The sequence below is a fragment of the Camelus bactrianus genome, chromosome 20, assembly GCF_048773025.1.
Source record: "Camelus bactrianus isolate YW-2024 breed Bactrian camel chromosome 20, ASM4877302v1, whole genome shotgun sequence".
NCBI classification, from domain to species: Eukaryota; Metazoa; Chordata; class Mammalia; order Artiodactyla; family Camelidae; genus Camelus; species Camelus bactrianus.
The window spans coordinates 4,049,500-4,058,915 of NC_133558.1; the positions used below are offsets into that span (position 1 = coordinate 4,049,500).

At 50.8% G+C, this 9,416-nt stretch overlaps 1 long non-coding RNA gene across 1 annotated transcript; it reads right to left on the minus strand.

The window, feature by feature from the left end:
- Positions 1-6,233: 6,233 nt before the first annotated feature.
- LOC141574126 (uncharacterized) lies at positions 6,234-9,052 on the minus strand. The gene is made up of 2 exons (XR_012500815.1): positions 8,735-9,052; positions 6,234-8,227 (listed from the first exon to the last, which is right to left on the minus strand). It is a non-coding gene; the product is annotated as an uncharacterized LOC141574126 (long non-coding RNA).
- Between the last annotated feature and the right edge of the window lie 364 nt (positions 9,053-9,416).

Sequence of the window (9,416 nt, forward strand, 5' to 3'; positions counted from 1 at the left end):
TGCCTGCTCCCCACAGGGCCCTTCAGGATAGAGTCCCAGTTATTGGCCCCAGCTGTCCTGAATGGACGCCAGTCAGGGAATGTGCCTCCCACCTCCACCGACTTGTCCCTCAGTGCTATGCCACTTCCTCCAGGACGCCTTCCTGACCTCCCTAGGCCGTATGATTCTATAGTGCCCTGTCCCGCTCCCAGCACAGAATTTAAGACAGCACCCCACAGGGTAACTACCTGCCAGTTTGTCTACCTCCCTGACTCAGACCATAAGCTCCTTGAGAGTAGGCTGGCTGGGTCTGTCTTCTTTGCCAAGGTACCCAGTCACCTAGCACAGGGCCTGGCTGTGAATAAATGATTGAATGAATATTGGCAGTCAACAAGTAGGTACGGCTTACCATCAGAGCAGACGTGCTGCGAGACACTGAGGACAGAAAGGTGAAGACATTACGTCTTCTGCCTTCAGGTAAATTATCATGATTAATCGACGATGCCTTTTATCTATATTTCACATACAGGTAGATTTTTACAAAGCACACCTACCCAGCAGGTGACGGTAGGGAACCCTAGGGCTGGTTACAACCACAACAGAGGTTTCCTTCTCTTTGGTACCAGTGATGATCCTGAAATGTTTAGACTCAGATCTGGCCTTTAAACTGCTGCTTCATGAGAACGAACAAACAGATGAGAGCATTCTAGGCCACAAAGCGGCGTCATGCCTTGAGGCCAACGAGATGGCCACCTCCCCAGATCAATGAGCTTCCAAATGCTCCTCTGAATGGGGACAGAAGCAGAGTGAAAGGTGAGAAAGACAAGGTTTTCCTTCCTTTGCAGCTGTCCTTTCCAAAACGTACTGCAGATAACACACAGCCTCCATCCTTTCCGCCTCCAGCCAACTCAAAGGGAACAATCCTGACACACTTGACCCGTCCTGAGCTATTTCTAAACGAGCCCCGACCCCACCCCTTGAGGCGGAGACCAGAGTCAGTGGTTCTCAAAGTGTGGTCCCAGGACCAACAGCATCAGCATAACCTGAGAACGTGTTAGAAAGGCAAATTATACAGGCCCTCCCTGGACGCACAGAACCAGAAACACTGGGCTGTGGCCCGGCCATCGGTGTCTTGGCTGGCCTTCCGTGTGTGCCGGATGCACACGCAGATTGGAGAACCACTGCCCCGTTCTTTATCTTCAGGGAGCCTGCTGCTCTCTGAAGTCTCTTGTTTGTTAATTTGAAGGCCTTATTTATTTCTTGTCCTCCCTCACTGGGATGTGCATCTTCTGTGGCTTAGAATGGGCTGTCACATCGTGGTGCTCGGTAAACATTTCTTGAGCAAACAAACAGATCTTCCTCTTTTTGCTTGTTTCCCACTTTCCCCACTTTCCCAGGAGCTGGCCATGAACGATCCCAGGAGTTAAGCCACCCTCGAGTCATCTGGCCAAGCCCGGCTATTTATCGGTGGAGGAGAAGACGTCAAGGACAGGAGCTGTGACACAACATGACCCCATTCATCACCCCTTTACCCAAGTTCCCGAGTCTGCGAACTCACGCACACCATCTGAATTCAGCTTTCCAAATGTCAGAGGGCTGGTGATACCCCATAATCAGGACATCTTGGCTCACCGATGGATGCGGGATCACTAAGGAAAGGCCCTCTCCAGGGGGATCAACTCTTTGCAGCCCCTCCAGCACTTGTGCTGAGTGGGTGCGGCCCAGCATGGCCCCCCCTGCGTGGTCCCCCCACCTCTGTGCACACTGCCACCCTCCCCTCTCACACCGCTCAGGGAGGGGTACCCTCATCTCCGTGCATAAAATTCCATCCGCAGTCTTCACGGCAGACTTGTTGAGAAGTGCCCTGACTAGGTCAAAGTGGCAGGAAAGCTACATTTTGGGGGAAGAGGAAGGGAACCAGCCATTCGTGAAAATGAAGACAGTAGTGGCCACCTCCCCGAAGCTGTCCTACTGGACATGCTGTGCTGTCTGTTCTCCTCTGATGAGGAAACTAAGGCTTAGGAAACATCCCTCCCAGGGCCTCAGCACCATCCACCGTGGACCTTGACCTCTAACCCAGCTCTGACCCCAGAACCCTTCTTCACCTGTGCAACATCGCAAGCACACGGTGGCCTTCAGTCCCCTCCCCAACACGGGCCAGGCCAGCCACAGTGTTGCGCTTAAGTACCTGGGCAGAAGGGAGAGAGAAAAGGAACTTTCGGAAGGGATAAGCTGGGCCATTTGAGGGACCCAGGGGAAGAGGACTCTCAGCTCCCGGTTTCTCCGGTCCGTCAGCCCAGGGGTGCCACGCCTCTCTTCCTGGATTCGCCTTGGACCCGCCTAGACGGTTAATATTAACCTGAGGGGATGGGCACCCTTGCGGCTTGCAGGACCTCTGAGAGGGGTGGGATGCTGACTCACTGCCTGCGTGGCAACCACGTGGCCACCACATGTCTCCACCACTCCCACAGCTGAGGGGGCCCCCTTCATCGGGGCGAGGAAGGGGAAACGTGGTTGCGTCTCCATCCAAGAGTGAAGGTGCCTCAGCAAAGGAGCAAGAAGGAAGTTCCAAATGGCTTAGCCCAGAGCATCCCTTGACTGGCTCCCTGACACCCTCCCTGCCTGCTGCATCCCCAGGGTTTATCCACTTTTCCCCAGTCATGCCAACTCACACACACAGGAGGTCGGGTGCCGTGGAACAAAGATTTCTAAAAAGCACACTGGCGCAAACGGGAAAGGGTTAGAGGCTTCTGGATTGCACATCTGCAGAAGGCTCAGCCCCTCCAGTGAGCTCCTGCAAGTTCCAGAAGCAAAGGTCAGGTCTCCGTCTGTTCTGCCCCGCCCCCACCCTCAGTCCAAGTCCACCCCGGCCCCAAAGCCGGGCTTGCTCCACCCCAAGCGTGTTAGCAAATCTCTGAGCGAGGCTGGAGAAACCGGGCATGGGGCACCTTTCTTTCTGCCCCTATTTGCCTCCCACCAAAAATCAAATTCACTGCAATGAAAAAGTTCCATGCACTTGAGATGTGGAAACTGACAACTTTACAAACTCAGCACACACATGGGAAAAACAGGGGAGAGCACAGTCCTACAGATTTTAAATGACCTTATTCTGAATGAAAATGCTCATGCCCAGAGGAAGTCTGTCCTCCTGCTTCTCCAGATGCCTTTAAACGTAAAAATATGGCTAGGCTGAGACAGTTTGGCGGGACACTGGAACAGATACAGAAACCCTCTCAGCTCTGATACCCGTGCCCCGAGGAGGTTTGAAACCTCAATAAGGACCAAGAAAGCTGCTCTCCACCCCAAGCTGTCATGATGGTTAGGTGGACACGTGGCAGAGCCAAGAGGGGGAGGAGGGGCCAAGGTGCTTGTGGGTGCGAGCTCATCGCACCTTCCGATTCACACCATCATTAAAGCAGCAACTTGGACAAGAAGCAATCACCCAGAGCCCAGCATTCAGGCAGAACGCAAAAAGAGAGAGAGAGAAAGAGTGCAGACCCCAAACGCAGGGACAGAGGGATGGGTCAATGAACAGCGTGACCACCCAGACAATGTTGCAGTTCCCTCCGGAGCCCAGGAAAGCCTTGATGACAGAAGCCTCACTCCTCTTGGACCAGGTTTGCCCCTCCAGGGAGTCCCCGCTTCCCTCTGCATCACACCACGTTTCCATGGGTCAGAGCCAGCCCACGGGGCGCTGCCACCCCCGAGCCTGCGGGTCAGAGCACGCGGCAGACACGCGGCCCACAGTGGGAGCACAGCACGTGGGCCCAGATCCTGCCGTGACCCCAGGTGCAGCAGTGGGTTAAAGTTCAGAAGCGGCCTGGTGACAACACCCTCACTTCCCGGCAGCCAAGCCCCACAGGAGAGGGAGCGTTTCACACCGCCTCCCGCAGCCGCGCCCAGGAAGGCCCAGGAAGGCCTCGAACCCGGCTTTCTGGCGCTGATCACCAGTTACAATAGGGTTCACAGAATCTGAATGGTTTTTTTCCGAAATCAACAATGAAACCGGTACTTGATTTTTCAACACGCTGCTTCAACATCCAGCTTATTTTTTATGTGTTTGTTTATTTTATTCAATTTAAACAACAACCACCCAAAAAAAGGGTTCACCCATTTCTTATTTTTAGTAAAAAAAAAAACACAAGTCTTCCAAGGGGTGTTTTCAGAGGTGAGGCCAAGGAGGTTCTCCTTTCGGCTGCTCACGGAATCAGGGTTTAGAATCACCAAGCACACCCAAGAAACGTTGATTCAGTGAGTCAGCCCCGAGCCCAGATGCCAGTAGGAAGGATACGGGTGGAGGGGTGGAGGGCTCTTTGGAGGGAACTGAACCCTGTCCTCTGGTCCAAATGCCCAGCTGGGCCCAGAACCTGCAACGAAGGATCCCACAGCCCTCGGAGAGGGGGCTGTCCCCGGTTTAACTGATTTCGAGTGAGCAGGGAGTGGATACAAAAATGGAACCCAGGCTTCAGGAGCCTACAGTGGAGTGACATAGAAAAGTGAACCGACATACAGAGTTGTCAGACCCCAAACGTCCCCGGGATGGTCACCATTTAGGTGGAACACAAGTGGCTTACGTTTTAAAAGAAGGAAGTAGTTAGGAGAGAACCACAGTGGCCTGGAGTTTGGGCAGGGACCACGGAAGAAGGGACTCAAGTAGGAGTCGATAGTGAGTGGAATACAGCTGTGGTTCCCGGACTCCATCCCACCTTCCTCGCTCCTCTTTCTACACACTCCCCCACAATCTCACCCACAGCTCCAGCTAACACCTCAACACCGGGACTCACACATCTTTATCTTCAGCTCAGTCTTTTTCCCCAACTCCGGATTCTGGGGGTCTGTGAGGTCGTTTCCCTGCTGTCCTGACTGGTGACTCTAACTTGCCATCTTTGTTCCCCCACCCCCACTCCCCACACCTGCTTTGGCTCTTCCCTTCCTTCCAGCTCTGTGCACCTGCCAAGGGAGACATGCAAACTGGACGCCCCGGGCTCATCCAGGACCAGGCCCTCCCCTGGCCAAGCCTGGCCAATGACACCTCCTAATGGGCCCACGAGCTGGCCCCACCTCTCCACCCCAGGTACATTGTGTCTTTGTTTCAGGCCCCCATTATTTCGGACACCTTCCACCTGGTCCTCCGGACCCTAGTCTTGGTGCCTCTGATGTTCTACAGCAGGTTGTTTTGCTACGAGAAGGGGCTTCCACCAAACCCTCCTGGCCGGCTCCTGGTGAGTCACATGAAGCCCTCCCTCCAGAGCATGGCTGAAACAAAGCTCTGGGCTTCCCCGAAGCACCGAACTTTTCTGTGCAGCATTTTGAAATGATGAGTTTTAAAGCTCAGAGCGTACTTAGCAAGGCTAATTAGTTACAACGAGAAGGGAAATAGCTCAGTGGTAGAGTGCGTGCTCTGCGTGCATGAGGTCCTGGGTTCGATTCCCAGTGCCCCATTGAAGAGAATTACAATAGGAAGTTGCCAGACAGTGCATATTGTTGGAGACCTACAGTGGGCCACCCCATGCACCCTTGGTCGATTGTGCGGTGACTGCCCTGAGCCTCAGTGGTTAGTCTGCCTGCTGTGTGTGTGTCAGACGTCACCCATCCACCTTCCAGCCTCCCCCTCGACTGAGCTCCACGCAGTTCTGACCCACTGAGAGTGCCCTACTGGGCACAGAAGGCCCTTCTCCTCTCTGATTTCCATGGTGACTCAGGGCTCTCAACCAGGGGTCATTTTGTCCCCGAGGGGACACTGGGCTGCGTCTGGAAGCGTTTTTTTTTTGGTTGCTGTAACCTGGAGAGAAGGAGGCTGCTCACCTGGCCATCGAGTCACAGAGGCCGGGGCTCTGCTCCACACCCTGCCACGCACAGGGCAGCCCCCACAGCAAAGAAGGGTCTGGTTCAAAATGGCAACAGCTCCAATGATGAGAAACCCTGTCTAGATCTCAACCCTCGCTCTCTCTACTCCCCAGAAGCTCCCCTTTCCTCCATGAAGGAGAAAGAAGCCTTCTCCCCACAGCAGGTCCAAACCTCTGCAATAGCAGTGGTCACCGTTTGCTCCTCCGTCTCCTCCCCAAGATTCTCGAGGGCAAGCAATTTGTCTTCTTATGCCTCTAGGACACGGCACACAGTAAGGTCTCAGGGACCGAGACGCAAAGAGAAAAATGAGTCTGATCCTGGTCAGAATTCAAATCCAGGGCTGTGAGACTCCAGGATCCTTAACAAAAATAATAACTTCACTGGTTCAATTAAAAGAAGAATCCATCGATAGATGACTGGATATCTTTATTGTGGTATATTTATACAATGGAATACTACTCAGCCATAAAAAAATAAAATAATGCCATTTGCAGCAATATGGATGGACCTAGAGATCATCATTCTAAGTGAAGTAAGCCAGAAAGAGAAAGAAAAATACCCTATGATATCACTCATGTGGACTCTAAAATAAAGAAAAGAAAAAAGACACTAATGAACAGATCTACAAAACAGAAACAGACTCACAGACATAGAAAACAAACTTACAGTTACTGGGGAGGAGGGGAAGTGGGTGGGAAGGGATAAAAAGGTCAAGATTTGCAGATACTAACCACTATATATAAAATAGATAAACAACGGTTTTCTTCTGTCTAGTACAGGGAACTACATTCAATATCTTGTAGTAACCTGTAATGAAAAAGAATATGAAAACGAATATATGTAAGTATATGTATGACTGAGACATTATGCTGTGCACCAGAAATTGATACAACATTGTAAACTGACTATACTACAATTAAAAAAAAAAAAAAAGGAACATATATTTAGTGCTTGCTATGACACTTCATGGGGGAAGTCCAAAAAATGAGACTCCCCATGTAGTGAGAGTGAGAACCATGCATGTATGTGCATGTGTGTCCAGGACGTGCCTCATCCCCCTGCCATTCACCTCCATCCCCTCTGGACCTGATTTAGGTAACCCCTTGTACCCCAAAGCCTTGTAGCCCACAATGAACTTGCCTTCCTCTAAGATGAATCTCCATCACTGTTTTGAAAACGAATCCCTTTCTGCCTGGACAGTGATTCCAGTCTCCACGTTTTTACACCCTGCTTCCCCAGCCTTAGCCATCCCCAGCTGTCTACGTTTCCGATTTTGCTCTGCCGATCACCCCACCAACAGGAGTTCCAGATCTGTTTTTTAGTTTTCCCTGAATCTCAGATATGTGCTGAGAAAGATTTATTCCATTGATAGCAGTCTAAATCTCAGTGACATTACAATGTCCTTCTCCCAAGGCTGAAAAAGCATGAAACAAAGCTATGAATCTCCTCCGTCCACAAGCTGGATGCCAGTCTCCGTCATCCAGAGCGCACATACCTGCATGAGAAGGGCTAGGAGCACACCTTGTCTTCGTTTTTGCTTTCTCCTAGGAGATTTTCCGAAATAAAGAGCTCCTGCTAGCAGGCATTTCCTGAGCATGGGGAGCTGGAGAAAGTGTCCCCTCCCACAGTGCAGCATTGCATGGTTATAGACATTCTAGGACCAAAGTGGCTGATGCATTAGTGATCTGACAATGTGCTAAACTCCAGACGTGAACCTGTGAATATCTGGACTCTCCAGGGAGGTAAGCCCCGTGTGTTTGTCCTCAATCTAGCCAATACCAAGCCCAGAAGCATTAAAAAAAACAGACACGCAGCTAGCTAACACCAGAGATGGGCATATCCTATAAAAGCTGGACTCTCAAAGTTATTCTTCTTTGGGTCGATAAACACACCTTGAGATTACAATGTCATTGCTTCATCAGGTAAACTAGTTACGAGAGTCGCTTCTGATTAAAACAGGTTGTGTTTTCAAAGTTGTTTTCAAGTTTTAGGTGAGCCATCTCTCCTGGTGTGGCTGCCACCACGGGGCCCCCCGGGATGCAGGACTTTCAGCGTTAAAAGTGAGACTGTCCCGGGCAAACCAGATGGTTGATCCTCCTATTCGATTATGTGGCCTGGGAACTCACTGTGGAATGCATCGCCTTTGGGGTGGGCGGTTTCTTTCTGGTCATTTCATTCTTCTGTACTCTTTCCTTCACTTGTCCTAAACGGGGACACTGTCACTAGCTTCACAGTTCTGTTGCGGGAGGGGAAGTATCCAGCGTTTTTGCGAGTGTACGGAGTCAGGACTTGGCGGTGGGTCGAGGGGTAGCAGGCAGGTATGACCAACAAGGACGCGGTTGGCGGTTCCCGGCGTTCATACCCCGGCTCCTAGGCAGCCACGCTCTGAAAAGTGCCTATGCTAAGAGAGGGTGTCATGTGATGAGTCATGAGGCAAAGCCAAGGTCAGGGTCTGGGACACAAAAGACAGCTCAGGGACACACAGGCAAGTTTCAGTATCAAAGTAAGAGACTGGGGTCGGGGCTTGAGAACCCTAAGCAAGATGGTCATAAGCGGTGCACGGAGGGTGTACGGGGTTGGGGGCCAGAGACAGAGATGCAAGCCAGGCAGTGGGCACAGGACCCCTGTGGTCAAAGTAGGGAGGAATGCGGACTCAGAGACCCAAACGTCAGCCCAGGGGCCCATCCAGGAGCAATTCCAACCACCCAGAACAGGGCTGAGAAACTAGAAACATGAATGAAAAAGACCTTAGAAGAGCCAAAATTAACACCACAGTCCCTCGTGAAAGAGCTCCTCTCACATCATCTCACACTGGTCAGAACGGCCATCAGGGACCAGTGAGGCTGGATGGTTTCATCCCTCTGAACTTTAAAGCTCTCCTCTGTACAGTGAAGAGGACAGTACTCACTTCTTGATGTTCTTGGTAGGATTCAGTGAGAAACGTGTGTGCTGAGCCTGACTCACAGTCACAGCGAGGATTTTCACGCCACTGCTCAACCCCATTTGCTCTCAGAATCAACGGTGGTCCCTACTCAGCAGGATCTACTGCCATCAGCCAACATCTCCACAGAAAAAGTCAGGGTAGTCCTGGCTTGTCTGGTAAAAACGTTTTCAGACTAGGCACTCATTAAATGACATGCTTCAGACACTCTTAGCAAATATAGCAGCAAAACAGGAAACAAGGCAATGTTAAAGGAAGCTTCCTTCCCCTAGGAGTTAACTTCTATTTGTCATGTTTGCCCAGACTCTATTGCGAGCACTTGGATGTAGTGCTATAAATAACGTATTCTACCAGGAACCCTTGGCTGGTACAGAAATGAGAGTCTGAAAAGATTAGACAGATGTTGTATGTTGCCAATTTGTCGACTTTATCTGCTGCATGCTTATTTCACCCCTAGGCAGCCTGGGACATTGTGATGAAAGAATTAAAGAAAGCTGTGTTCTTTTTTTTTTTTTTTTCCTTTTTCTTAAACAGAAAAATGTTTACTACCTAGAAGCTTTGCATTTTCTTTTTAACATTTAGGATACCTGGAACCAATTTTTGCATATGAAGTAGGAGTCTAAATTACTTTTTTTTCTGTAAAGATGTT